Source organism: Triticum urartu, chromosome 2 (genome assembly GCF_003073215.2).
Source record: "Triticum urartu cultivar G1812 chromosome 2, Tu2.1, whole genome shotgun sequence".
NCBI lineage: Eukaryota > Viridiplantae > Streptophyta > Magnoliopsida > Poales > Poaceae > Triticum > Triticum urartu.
The window spans coordinates 315,528,131-315,539,613 of NC_053023.1; the positions used below are offsets into that span (position 1 = coordinate 315,528,131).

At 45.6% G+C, this 11,483-nt stretch overlaps 1 long non-coding RNA gene across 1 annotated transcript; it reads right to left on the minus strand.

Annotated features, from left to right (window-relative positions):
• Window positions 1-1,172: 1,172 nt before the first annotated feature.
• Window positions 1,173-5,566, minus strand: LOC125541499. Its single transcript, XR_007297559.1, has 3 exons — window positions 5,003-5,566; window positions 3,447-3,505; window positions 1,173-1,497 (listed from the first exon to the last, which is right to left on the minus strand). It is a non-coding gene; the product is annotated as an uncharacterized LOC125541499 (long non-coding RNA).
• Between the last annotated feature and the right edge of the window lie 5,917 nt (window positions 5,567-11,483).

An 11,483-nucleotide genomic window follows, 5' to 3' on the forward strand; every position in this document is an offset into this window, starting at 1 on the left:
GAAGTCCAGTGATATGGAAGCTCCGATGAGTTGTTGTTGAGCCCATTAGCAGCATTTTGTCTCCCCCATGATTCATGTTGAACATTACACTAGTATTGGAAACTTTGTAAGCATTGCCTTCATATTCCGTTCATGAGGTATATGTTTGGATGAAAGGAGTGACCTCCGCTAATTCACGTGCATTTGATGTAAGTTGCCGTCGTGAATTCGAGAAAGCTTGTTTTTGCTTCCTTCGGAACCATCCCAAGTCAGTCCTGCATATGTGCGAAGTATTCTATGGTTTGAAGACTTGCAACCTTCAGCCCATATGTATTCCCTAGCACCACAAGCCACTGATTGATTTGCTCAAGGAAAAGGAGTTGCTGTACGAATACTAGTTTATGCACAAGACTTCGATATCCTCGTTGATGGTGCCCCACCTGAACTCGGTAGTGTTTTAGTATAAGACTACTACATGATCATGCTTGTCTGGGACAATGTGTTCACATGTATGTAGCAGAACCAGCTCATGTTTTGGAGCTTGCTATCGTGGTTCATTCCCCGAGAATCTCGCAACTCCGTCTCGTCGGTTTGTGTTGCAAAATTTCTTTTCCATACAGGCTGTCTGAAATATCCTGTTTCCAACCAGATCTGAATCTTAGGCAGATATGATGATTGGAACATTCCCAACATTTGCATTTTGTTCCCAGCTTGCACCCCATTGTGCCAATTTCCCATGGTTTGTCCTTCTCAGCAGTTGTTTTCAAGGATCACTACACCACAACACTGATGTAAGGACAGAAAAACTACCGGGAGAAGCCTCTTTAAAGGGCAGACAAACTGCCGGGACTGTGGTTCTCTCGGCAGATAGAACCGCCACGAGAACGGCTGTCGGGGATTACTCCTCCTGGCAGATAAACTTCTCCCGGTAGTTTTTCTGCCTTGACACATGTATTTGCCGGCAGTTCGTTTTCTCCCGGCAGATTGTTCAGAGCACGTGCAACTGCAATTACCGGCAGTTAAACCGCCTGTACAAGCATGTTCACCCGGCAGATATTATGCCAGCTTGTTGACTTCACTAGCGAAATGTTCTAGGCATCCCTATTATGTAATATCCATCCATTCTATATATATATATATCTACGTAATCAGGACATAGCACAAAATTTATACATGCACTTCAAAGTAACATATAGGCCTCATCGAAAACCTTAAACTTCATTCGATAATCATAACGACCATATATAAAGAGGTTGTGCCACAAAAGAAGTACATATATATGTTTGCCACACAACAAAAATAAAGTAGTGCCACTAGATATGTACATATGTTTCTAGATGTGTGCCACACAACCTAAATGAGCTAATTAACAACCACCAAAATGAGCAGAGAAAGTCTCAAGTTCAACAAACAAGACACAGGTCATTATCACTCCACCAACTTAATTTTAGGTCTTCCAAATCTTCAGCAGCTTAAAGATCTTCCAAACCTTAGTGAACTTGTGCAGCTTTGGGAAACCTGCAATAGATCAGAAGATGTTACATATAATAGTTGCAGTCAAAACTCAATGAAGATGTTACAACAATCGCATATAACAGCCGCATATGTTCTAAAATATAGAGCAACCAGTAACATCTCTTGAGTAATCTCTTCTATAGTAGAGAACATGTCCTGGACATCAACATGTCCATTTTTTATCATCTTAATAGTAGCAAGCTTATCTTCTCATCAAAATGTAGTGTGCAAAGTCTGTACAAATATTAACGGGAAGATGTTACAACAATCACATACAATGTCCGCATGCCGACATACAACAGCCACATATGTTCTGAAACATAGAGCAACTAGTAACATCTCTAGAGTAATCTCTACTTTAGTAGAGAACATATCCTGGACATCAACATGTCCATTTTTTATCATCTTGACAGTAGCAAGCTTATCTTACTTCTCATCCAGATATAGTGTGCAAAGTCTGTACAAATACTAACAGCAAGTAGGTGTGCCTATCTTGTACAACAAAAGTGAGGCTATCCCTGTACCAAAGTAAAGTGAACAGAATTGATGACCATTTTGATTGTTTTCTACATTTTGAAGCACAAGCACAAGGTCACGATCACACACTGAACATTAAACAAGCAAATTTTGAAGCTACTGTACTGAACAAGCACATATGCAAAATTATAGCATCTTATTTTCACTTGGTACTATTTCTCTACCAGAACGCATCAAGTGTTTAGCTGTGCTTCTTAAAATTTCGTATGTCGTATACCTTGGCTTCTTCAAAGTAATACAATTAAACATTAGTATTGGAACCTGCAGATTCAGTGTGCTAGTGCAGTCTCTAGTTGGCCCTGATATTGAGACTGACCTTGGATATAAGTTGATTTATTTTGAGTTCCTATATGAAGTTGGCACAACATAATAGGATAATGAATCTGGACATCTATAAATGATGATATCATTTTGTGGTTTTGCGTGGTACCGTGTTCCTTAGAGCAATGATGACAACGATGCTTACAGGCTTCCTACATCCAGAACAGAAGCTGAACTACATTTCTCCTATTGAAGAATCTGATGAAGGGGTGTATTGGGAGTATTGTGATTTTCAATGAAGCATTGCACAAACAAGCCTTTTAATTTCTGCTCCCTCTTTGCAGGAGCTATTAAAGTTGAGTTACATAAATGATTCGCTGGCTACAAAAAATAAGAGGGGAACTAGCTGGAGCATATATTTCAGGATCTTTTAATGGGGAGTTGTTTAGTTTCCTGGTTCCATGCTTTTGTTGGACAAGTTACAAACGAAGGTCCCCTAAAATGGTACGACCTCCATCCCAAAATAAGTGTATCAACTTTGTACTAACTTTAGTATAAAGTTGTACTAAAGTTATGAGACGTGTTTTGGGACGAAGGGAGTATCTGAATAGTGGACAAGACCACGGATTTACAAATCCAGTGAAACACTAGGAACATTTGGTTCAATAAATATTTTTTATTGGTTCACTTTCCTACATCTCGCACAACAACTTGAATTAGCCTAGAAAAATAAACCAAGGCTTTTGACAAACAAACAAGCTGAAATACTTCATGTACATGAAAGAAAGAGGATCCAGTTATGAGAAATGAATCAAATGAAAGTTGTGAGCGTGGAATCCAATGAAAATCATTTCTCTACATGGTAGAGTCTATCGTGTACATGAAAGAAAGATGAACCAATTGAAGTTTATATTTGTAACCATATTTATTCAACTGACCTCTCTACAAATTCATGGCTGATGGACACAAAAGCACACTTCTAAAGAACTATAATGATCTGTTTGAATTATAATTAATAATATATACTGGAATCAGGAGCTCAAGTTTCCTGGACACAAGTTAACCATGTAGCAACCAAATGAGCAAAGCATTACTATCTGTCCTTAATAGTACACACTAATGTAAATATTCAGCCAAGAAAACATGTATGTTACCTCCTCAGCTTGCTTGTGGTCGCAACCCATTGCTTCATTTGCCATTAACTGACTTCCAACTGCATACATAGAAGCAAAAGAGTTTTAAGCAATCAACCATGATAGTCATTGTATATTTAATCATAGGACCTAAGCTTACATGCTTGTAAGGCCATGCAATACATCGTATAACATACGAAAGAAAGTGTACTTCTATTAATAGGGAAAAATCTAATAACAAAATGCATACCATTATTAACTAGTACAGGCAAGGAGAAATATAATACAAACCAGGAATACAATCTAGCACAGAAGAAAGAGTGAATTGAAGCATGTCATTTCAGGAAATGCAAACACTAAAATAGTAGTAAGAATATCATTATATATATCATGGGAATAGCAAAGAAATATCACCGATGATTAAGAAGCAGAGGATGTGGTGCTGCTCTGGCGATGATGTAGAGGACGTACACGGCACTACTCAGGCAAGGAAGTAGAGGCAAGGCAACGCTGGTTGGGGCAAGGAGGTAACATGCTAATGCTGTCACATAGTCTAATCTAACATCAAACTAAAATACCATGGTAAGAAGAGTAATCTACCATATATTATATTGAAATGAACAAAGTAAGCTCGCACAAGAAGCAGTTATGACTCGTCATTTTGGTGCACTCCAGGGGGTGGTCATGGTGTACTCACATCAATATGAACGATGACCAAACTTCAAATCTACGACTAGACTGCAGTTGACACGACCATATATAATTTACTACTGTGGTCACTAATGTTTCAGTAGATACTGATGATATAAGTGCGCTCCTTGGCCAGTGGGTTGTCTCCTGGTGTTGTTCCTTCACTAATACCACTATTCAATAATTCACCCGATTAATCAGTTAACGGGCCAGTTAATCACTACTCATAGCATGGACGAATCGAATAACACCTATTCGTCCTGTTAACTTGTCAGGCCAATTAATTGGCCAGTTAGACCGATTAATCAGTTGTCATGTCAATTAATCCGTGGTGACTCATTAATGGGTGGGCAAACAAAGCCCAAAATTTTGGCACATAACCCCTTCCGGCCCCATGCCGCTCCTTAATATATAGGATTAATAATTTTACCTCCTCTCTATGCTTTTCATATGTGTATGGCAGCATATTTTGGTATACTACATAGCTGGGAGCATGAGAGTATGGTATAATACATTAAAAAATCTAGATATATGTTGGCAAGTTTCTATTCAATCTACCGATTAATGGTCGACCGATTAATCCAGTTAATAGGCTGATTCATCGATTAATCGCTACTCCTAAACTGACCGAGCAGCTACCAGTTAACGATTTCTTGAACATTGACTAATACTGCAATTATTACATGTGAATCATTATAAAGTACATAAAGACTCCCAACAGATCAATACAAGCAAAAATTGTAGCAACATAAACTGCATCTGTATAAAGTACATAAAGGCTCCCAACAGATCAATACAAGCAAAAATTAGCAACAGAAAGTTCCTGTGTTTGCTTCAAGAAATCATAATCTAGTGAAGGCATGAACTGTGGAGAAGGTGCAGCTTACCGGAGGAGCTCCTTGGTGCTTGGGTGAGCTTGTGCGGAGGGCCAACTTGGGGGAGGAAGCTCGCGAGGAGGGTGGTAGCTGATAAACGACGGCGTACAGCAAAGGAGGATGGTCACCGGTGGAGTGGCTCGGCGATGTGATGCTCCGTGTCAATTGGAGCTCGGCAGTGCCGCTCTGTTGTGGTTGGGGGCGACGGCGGCAGTGGTCTGGGTGGAGGAAGCAACAGTGGGTGCTTGGGGCGGCAGAGGAGCTACGATGGTGGGGGGCGACGGCGTCAGTGGTCTGGGTGGAGGCCGCAGCGGTGCATTGGTTGGGGCGGTGGACGGGCTGCGGTGGTGGGGGCGATGGCGGTGGTGGATCCGGTTGGGGCGACGGGAGGGGCTGCGGTGTTGGGGGTGACAGCGGAGGGATCAGATGGTCGGGGGCATCGGCGATCTGGTGATTTGGGGATGGCGATGGCTAGAGGACGGCCGGCGGCGGAAGGTCGGATGGTTGGGGGCGGCGGCGCTCTGGTGTAGGGCACGGGTGGATTGGGATTTGGGGGCCAGCGATGTGTGTGGTATGGTGCGGAGGGCCGGCGCGTCTAAGTTTCTTTTGGGCCAAATTCTTTGTCACCCTAGCGAGCGCTTAGGGCCCAAACTTTTCATTGTCGCGCCAAAGGCGGTCCCGGCAGAATATGGGTCGTTTTCTAGTTTTTCCGGCAGATGATGGGCCCTAGATTGTACCGGCAGTTCATGTGCCCTCGTTGCTTGAGTTCTCCCAGCAGTTTGCTTGCCCTAAGATGCTTGTACCAGCAGAAATTATTGTCCTGGCAGTTTATTTGCCCTTGGTTGGGTATTTCTCCCAGCAGTTAACTGCCCCCAATCAAGTGTTGTGGTGTAGTGGATCATCTTCAAAAGTGGACTTACCATGGGTCCCATACATTTCTGGTGATAAGCAAAAGTCATCCATTGCGTTGTCTTCAACAAGGTAGTCTACATCATCCATCCTAGTCCGAGTATGACATTTCTTCGAGCTCTTTCAAACGATCAATTGTAAATTGCCTTAAGCTGGTATGAAGAGTTTCAATGATCTATGGATCAAAAGTAATTCTTTTTGCCACTTAAGGGAACAATCCAACGAGTCACCTTTGCCAAGGTGCCCCATTACGGGATCATGGCAATTATTTCCTCGCCACCTTGACACCATCCACCATCTTTCTAAGCGTGGAATTGTTGCCCACCAAATCAAATCCCGTCGTTTGTTCTTCCATCCCTCTCGATGTGTTTTGTGTCTCAACTCGAGATGTTTCAACATCTCACTCCGCGAGTTGATTTTGTATAGCTCGATCTTCGAGAAGATCAATCCTAGTAGAGTTTCTTTCCATCGTCATCGCATGGATGAAGATCTCGCAAGCAAAGATGCCAAGATCAATATGACACAAGGAGTCGACATCTTTAAGAAGGGCAATTGGATCATGAAGACTGTGATAGTTTTGTGACCCCTCTGTCTTCTTACTTTACGTCTTGAATCTTGGGACGAGATTCCTGTTTAATGGGGGTGAGTTGTCACAGCCCTAGAGATTGATTGCAATTAGTTTCATAAGCATTCATGTCATCATGTTTAAATTTAATAAATTTGAAATGGGGATTGATAAACCCTAGCACAAATGCAATTCAAATAGGTTCAACCAAAATATTTTCAATGACCTCAAAATATCCTTTTAAAATGTTCATGATTTATGGAAAAAGGTGAAAGCCTCTACCAGAGATGATGCATATTTTTCCAGGAAATTTTGGTCATTGAATTAAATCATTATGGTATTTCAGTTGGAGTTTAAAAGTTACCATTAAATATTGGTTGCTCCAAATATTCTGAAATTTATTGTGTGGTTTGAAAATAATTCAAATATTCCTCACAAAAATTTACAAAATTAACCAAAGTGTTTTGGTTGGTATTTTATTTGCAAACATAAAGCAGAGAAATAGAAAAACAGAAAAGAATTAGAAAAGAGAGAGAGAGAGAGAGAGAGAGAGAGAGAGAGAGAACCCACCTGAGGTTACCTGCACAGCCCACCTGGTTGCCCACTTATCTGGACCAGCCCACCAGAGCCGCCACCGTCTCCCACCTCGCGCCAGAAGGACGCGAGGCGTGTGGCCACCGCGCACCGGCACGCGCCCGGCCACCTCCTCCCTCCCTGCCTACCTGGCTCCTCTTCGACGCGTCCGGACGACGCCACACGATCCCCAGAGCCGTCTGGCTCTCCCTCTCTCTCCCCCGAATGCTCTCCCCCTCCTCTGTTCTTCCCGCCCGAACGCCTTCGTCGCACCGCTCGCCACCACCGTGGACACCGCCATCCCGGCGACGCCCTGAGATGCCCAAGAGCTCCGCCTAGTACCCCTCTTCCTCCTCGTTGAGTTGTGCAACGCCGGACGCCCCCGAGCGCCTCCATGCCGTTTTCTTCAACCTCCCGGCGCCGGAGATCTCCATCGCCGCCCCGCTTGCTCTGGCCCCTCCCCGAGTCCACTGACCAACCCTGCGGAACCGTTGAGAGCTCCTACGCCCCTCGCCCCTCTCCCCGTCGACGCGTTCGTCCTCTAGCCATGTTTTCCACCTCGGCCGAAGCTCGCTGCCACCGTCCATGGAGCCACCGCAGCCACAGCTGCTGCCACCCGCGTCCGAGCTCATCAGCGTGCCCAGCGCACCCCTAGGAGCACGATGCACTCACCAGCTCCTCCCCTGGTGCTCCGTAGCCCCGTTTCCATCGATGTCCGAACTTCGGCCGCCGCCTTTGAGCTCGCCGCCGTCGATTTAGGTCGCCCCCAGTGAAACTGATTGCTCCACTAGATGCGCGCGGATGCCAGCTCGCCATAGCTCCAAACCGCGCCGCAAATCACCACCTGTAGCACCGTCACGAGCAACTCCGGCGTGCCACCGCCGTGCCTTTGGTCGCTGGCATCAACTGCTGGCGTGGCGTCGGATTAGTTAGCACTAATGACCCGGCTAAACACCCTTAGTGCCACTGCCATGTGGTCCCTGTGCCTGTTTAGTTTAGTTTAATTTTCTGTTTATATTAGTTCATAACCCAGTGGGGCCCACTTGTCAACATTGACTTTGCTGACGTGGCTTTTGACCGGTCCCACCTGTCTGTGACTCGAGCAGGCACTGTGAGACTGATGTGTGGGACCCACGGGTCAGGTTTGACCCTAGTCAGCCCTTGTTGACCTGATGACGTCACACCGACGTCATGCTGGCGCAGTAATGTTTTTCTGGGTTTTAAATAAATCTAAATGATTTATATATATTCAGAAAATGTTTAAAACTTCTAAAAATTCATAGAAAATCAACCGTAGCTCGGAATGAAATAAATTATATATGAAAAATGATCAGAAAAATCCAAAGAATCTGTTTATGGCATTTGTATGCATGTTAGAGCAACTTATATCCTCTGTTTAGGACAATTCAATTAAATGGCATTTAAGAAAGCACATATGGGGTTTGAATTTGAACCTAGGGTTCAAACCAAGTAGTATGGTTGCTAGTTGCATTAGTTCAATCAACAGCATATTGCCATGTCATGAGCATGCATCATATTGCTGCATTGCATTGATTGTGTTTCCTTCTTTATTGCCAGAAGTTGTCCCCTCTCGATAGACGTGGTTTCGACGATGAGTTCGATGACACCGATGAAGAGCTATACTATCTTCAAAAGTGCTAGGCAAGCAAAACCCCCTTGTTCATTCCGATACAATCCCACTCTCTTGCTCCTGCTCTCTTTTACTGCATTAGGACAACAACGATTCATCTGTTACTTGCTGCAGTAGTTGAACCCCTTATCCTCTGCATGACCTGTCATTGCCACAGTAAATAGATGAAACCCACTAGCATGAGTAGGAGTTGTTTGAGCCCTGATGTGCCTACTCATTCATGCTTCTTTGTCATGCCTGCTACTGCTTAGAGTTGAGTCAGGTCTGATTCATCGGGGATGAATTGGAATAGTGATGAACATGTCCTACTGTGTGTGAGCTAAGTGTGTGAACACGATTTGGTAAAGGTAGCGGTGAGAGGCCATGTAGGAGTACATGGTGGGTTGTCTCATTGAAACCATTCTTAGGAACTGAGTTCTGTGTTTGTGATCCATGAACAGCTACTACCACGCATTGGGCCCGAAACCAATGGACCCTCTCGACTTATTAACTGCCCTTGTCCTCTGTCCAGGAGTTGCAACTAGTTTCTGGTGTTTGTAGGATATGTGTTGGCGGCTGTGCGTAGCGCTGACCCTAGGGGTGGGCTATGATGCGGTAGATACACCATGGCACGGTGTACCGGGCGCCCATTTGGTGTCTCGGGAACCCTGTACACATCGTTTGGGGCTGTGAGCGAAACTTCGGCCGGATCTCCTCGCGGATGGAACCCGAATAGGCGATAAACCTGGACTAGAGACTTGTGTGGTTAGTCAGGTCGTGGCCGACTCCCTCGCTAGGCTTCCGCTTGAAGGTTGTCGAGATAGACGATGTGTACACGGTGGTAAGTGGCGAGAGCGTGTGTGAATAAGTACACCCCTGCAGGGTTATAAATGATCTATTCGAATAGCCGTGTCCGCGGTAAAGGACTTCTGGGTTGCCTGTACAGTTCATAGATAACTTGAAGTGGATACTCTAAAACTCGCAAGATAAGTGTGAGTGCTATGGATGGCCTTGTCTTAGGGAGACAGGAGCGGATCCATGGTGGTGTATTGAATGGTGAATATGTGGACTCGTGTGCGCCACCTCAAAAGAGTTGCTTGCAGTCGTAGTTCAGGTTAGCCACTGAGTCAAAGCTGGCTTGCTGCAGTTAAACTCCACTACCCCTTTGTTGATACCAATGCATATGTAGTTAGTTCTGATGTAAGTCTTGCTGGGTACATTTGTACTCACGTTTGCTTAAATTATGATTTGCAGAGAGACTCCGGTATCGCTAGTAGTTTCGCGTGGACTTCGACGTTTAGCTTGGTACCTCAGCTATGATCTTGTGCCCTCGGCAGGATCTTGTACGTTGGCGGCATCTTGGAGCTCCTGCTCCACTTCTTTCACCCACTCCTCATACTTGCGGAGGGTGACTTGCTCGGCCTCTAAAGCCGCAGCCGCTTTGTCAGCGGTCAATTGGCTTGCCCATGCCTGCTCCTTGGCTTCGGCAAGGGTGCTCTTTAGGTCCTCGACCTCGGTCACCCTATCTGAAAATATGATCAACCACATAGGACATTAGACTCCGCATCGACATATTCCTTTAAGTGTGTCAACAATTTTTTCCAACCATACCTTGCGATTCCTCAAATCGCTTGTTGGTGCGGACAAGTTCTTCATCGGCCTGCTCCAAATTCTGCTTAAGTTCGGCCACTTCAGTGGCCTGGGCGGTTGCCGCTAACAGTGAAGCCTGTTTATCAACATAGACACGTATATTATCTCCCGCGAATAACTATTTGATCCTCTATATAGCCCTTCTTTGTGAAAGCCAAACAGAGCCTCGGGGGATACTGTCTATACACATGCATATTTTTTCATATACAAAGCAACTAAGAATACATCACATACATCGAAGCCTGTTAATAGGCTGGCGAAGGCTTCGTTCAGTCCACTTTTTGTGGACCGAACCTTCTCAACCACCGTACCCATTAGGGTACGGTGCTCTTCCACAACGGAAGCACGTCGAAGTGCTTCCATCAAAATGTCCGGCGCCTCCGGATTGATGGAGGCCGCCGGTGGAGTCAGCACTCCCCCCTCCTTCCAAGGGGGTTTCTCGCTCGACTCCGGAGCCGTATGGGTCTCCGGAGTGGTATTTGGCTGGGGACCGGACTGGTCCGGCCTCCCGTCATCAGTTTCCATGGGGGTTGTACCCCCAATGTTCTCGGCGGCCGAGGCATTACCCTTTGGCGCCGTCTTGGCGACCTTCCGCACTTCTCCCTCGCTCGGAGAGGTCCTTTGGGATAACACCTTGGTGTCATCCATAACATTTGGCGGAGAAGCTCGTGGAGGCGTCTTGCTCTCCACCATTTCCGGCTCCAGAGAGTTCCCCGAGGATGATGATTGTTGGGGGAGATCTCGAGCCGGACTACAACATGAAACTTAAAGGTGTTAAAATCACAATCGTAAAAACCGAATATGTCTGCGGTATCCTTGGACACTTACGATGCGGCCAGGGGCTTCAGCCTAGGGCGCCACTCGGGGATGGCTTCAGCGTCCGAGTCCGAGTCATCGGAAAGGGAAATCTTCCCCTTCTTGGACACCTCCGCCTCTAGGTCCACGGAGGCCGCCCTTTTCTCCCCCCCCCCTAAGGGGAGAATTGCTCTCCTCCTCTTCCTCGTCTTCATCTCCCTCATGGGAGGAGGGAGCTTCAGTATCTCCAGACGTAGCGTCCGAAGTACCTTTACGGCGGAGGCCACTTTTGGCCTCCTAGCCCTTCTCCTTGGTCTTCTTCTCCGGCGCTTGGTACGGCACCGGAACCAGCATCCTCGTTAGCAGGGGAA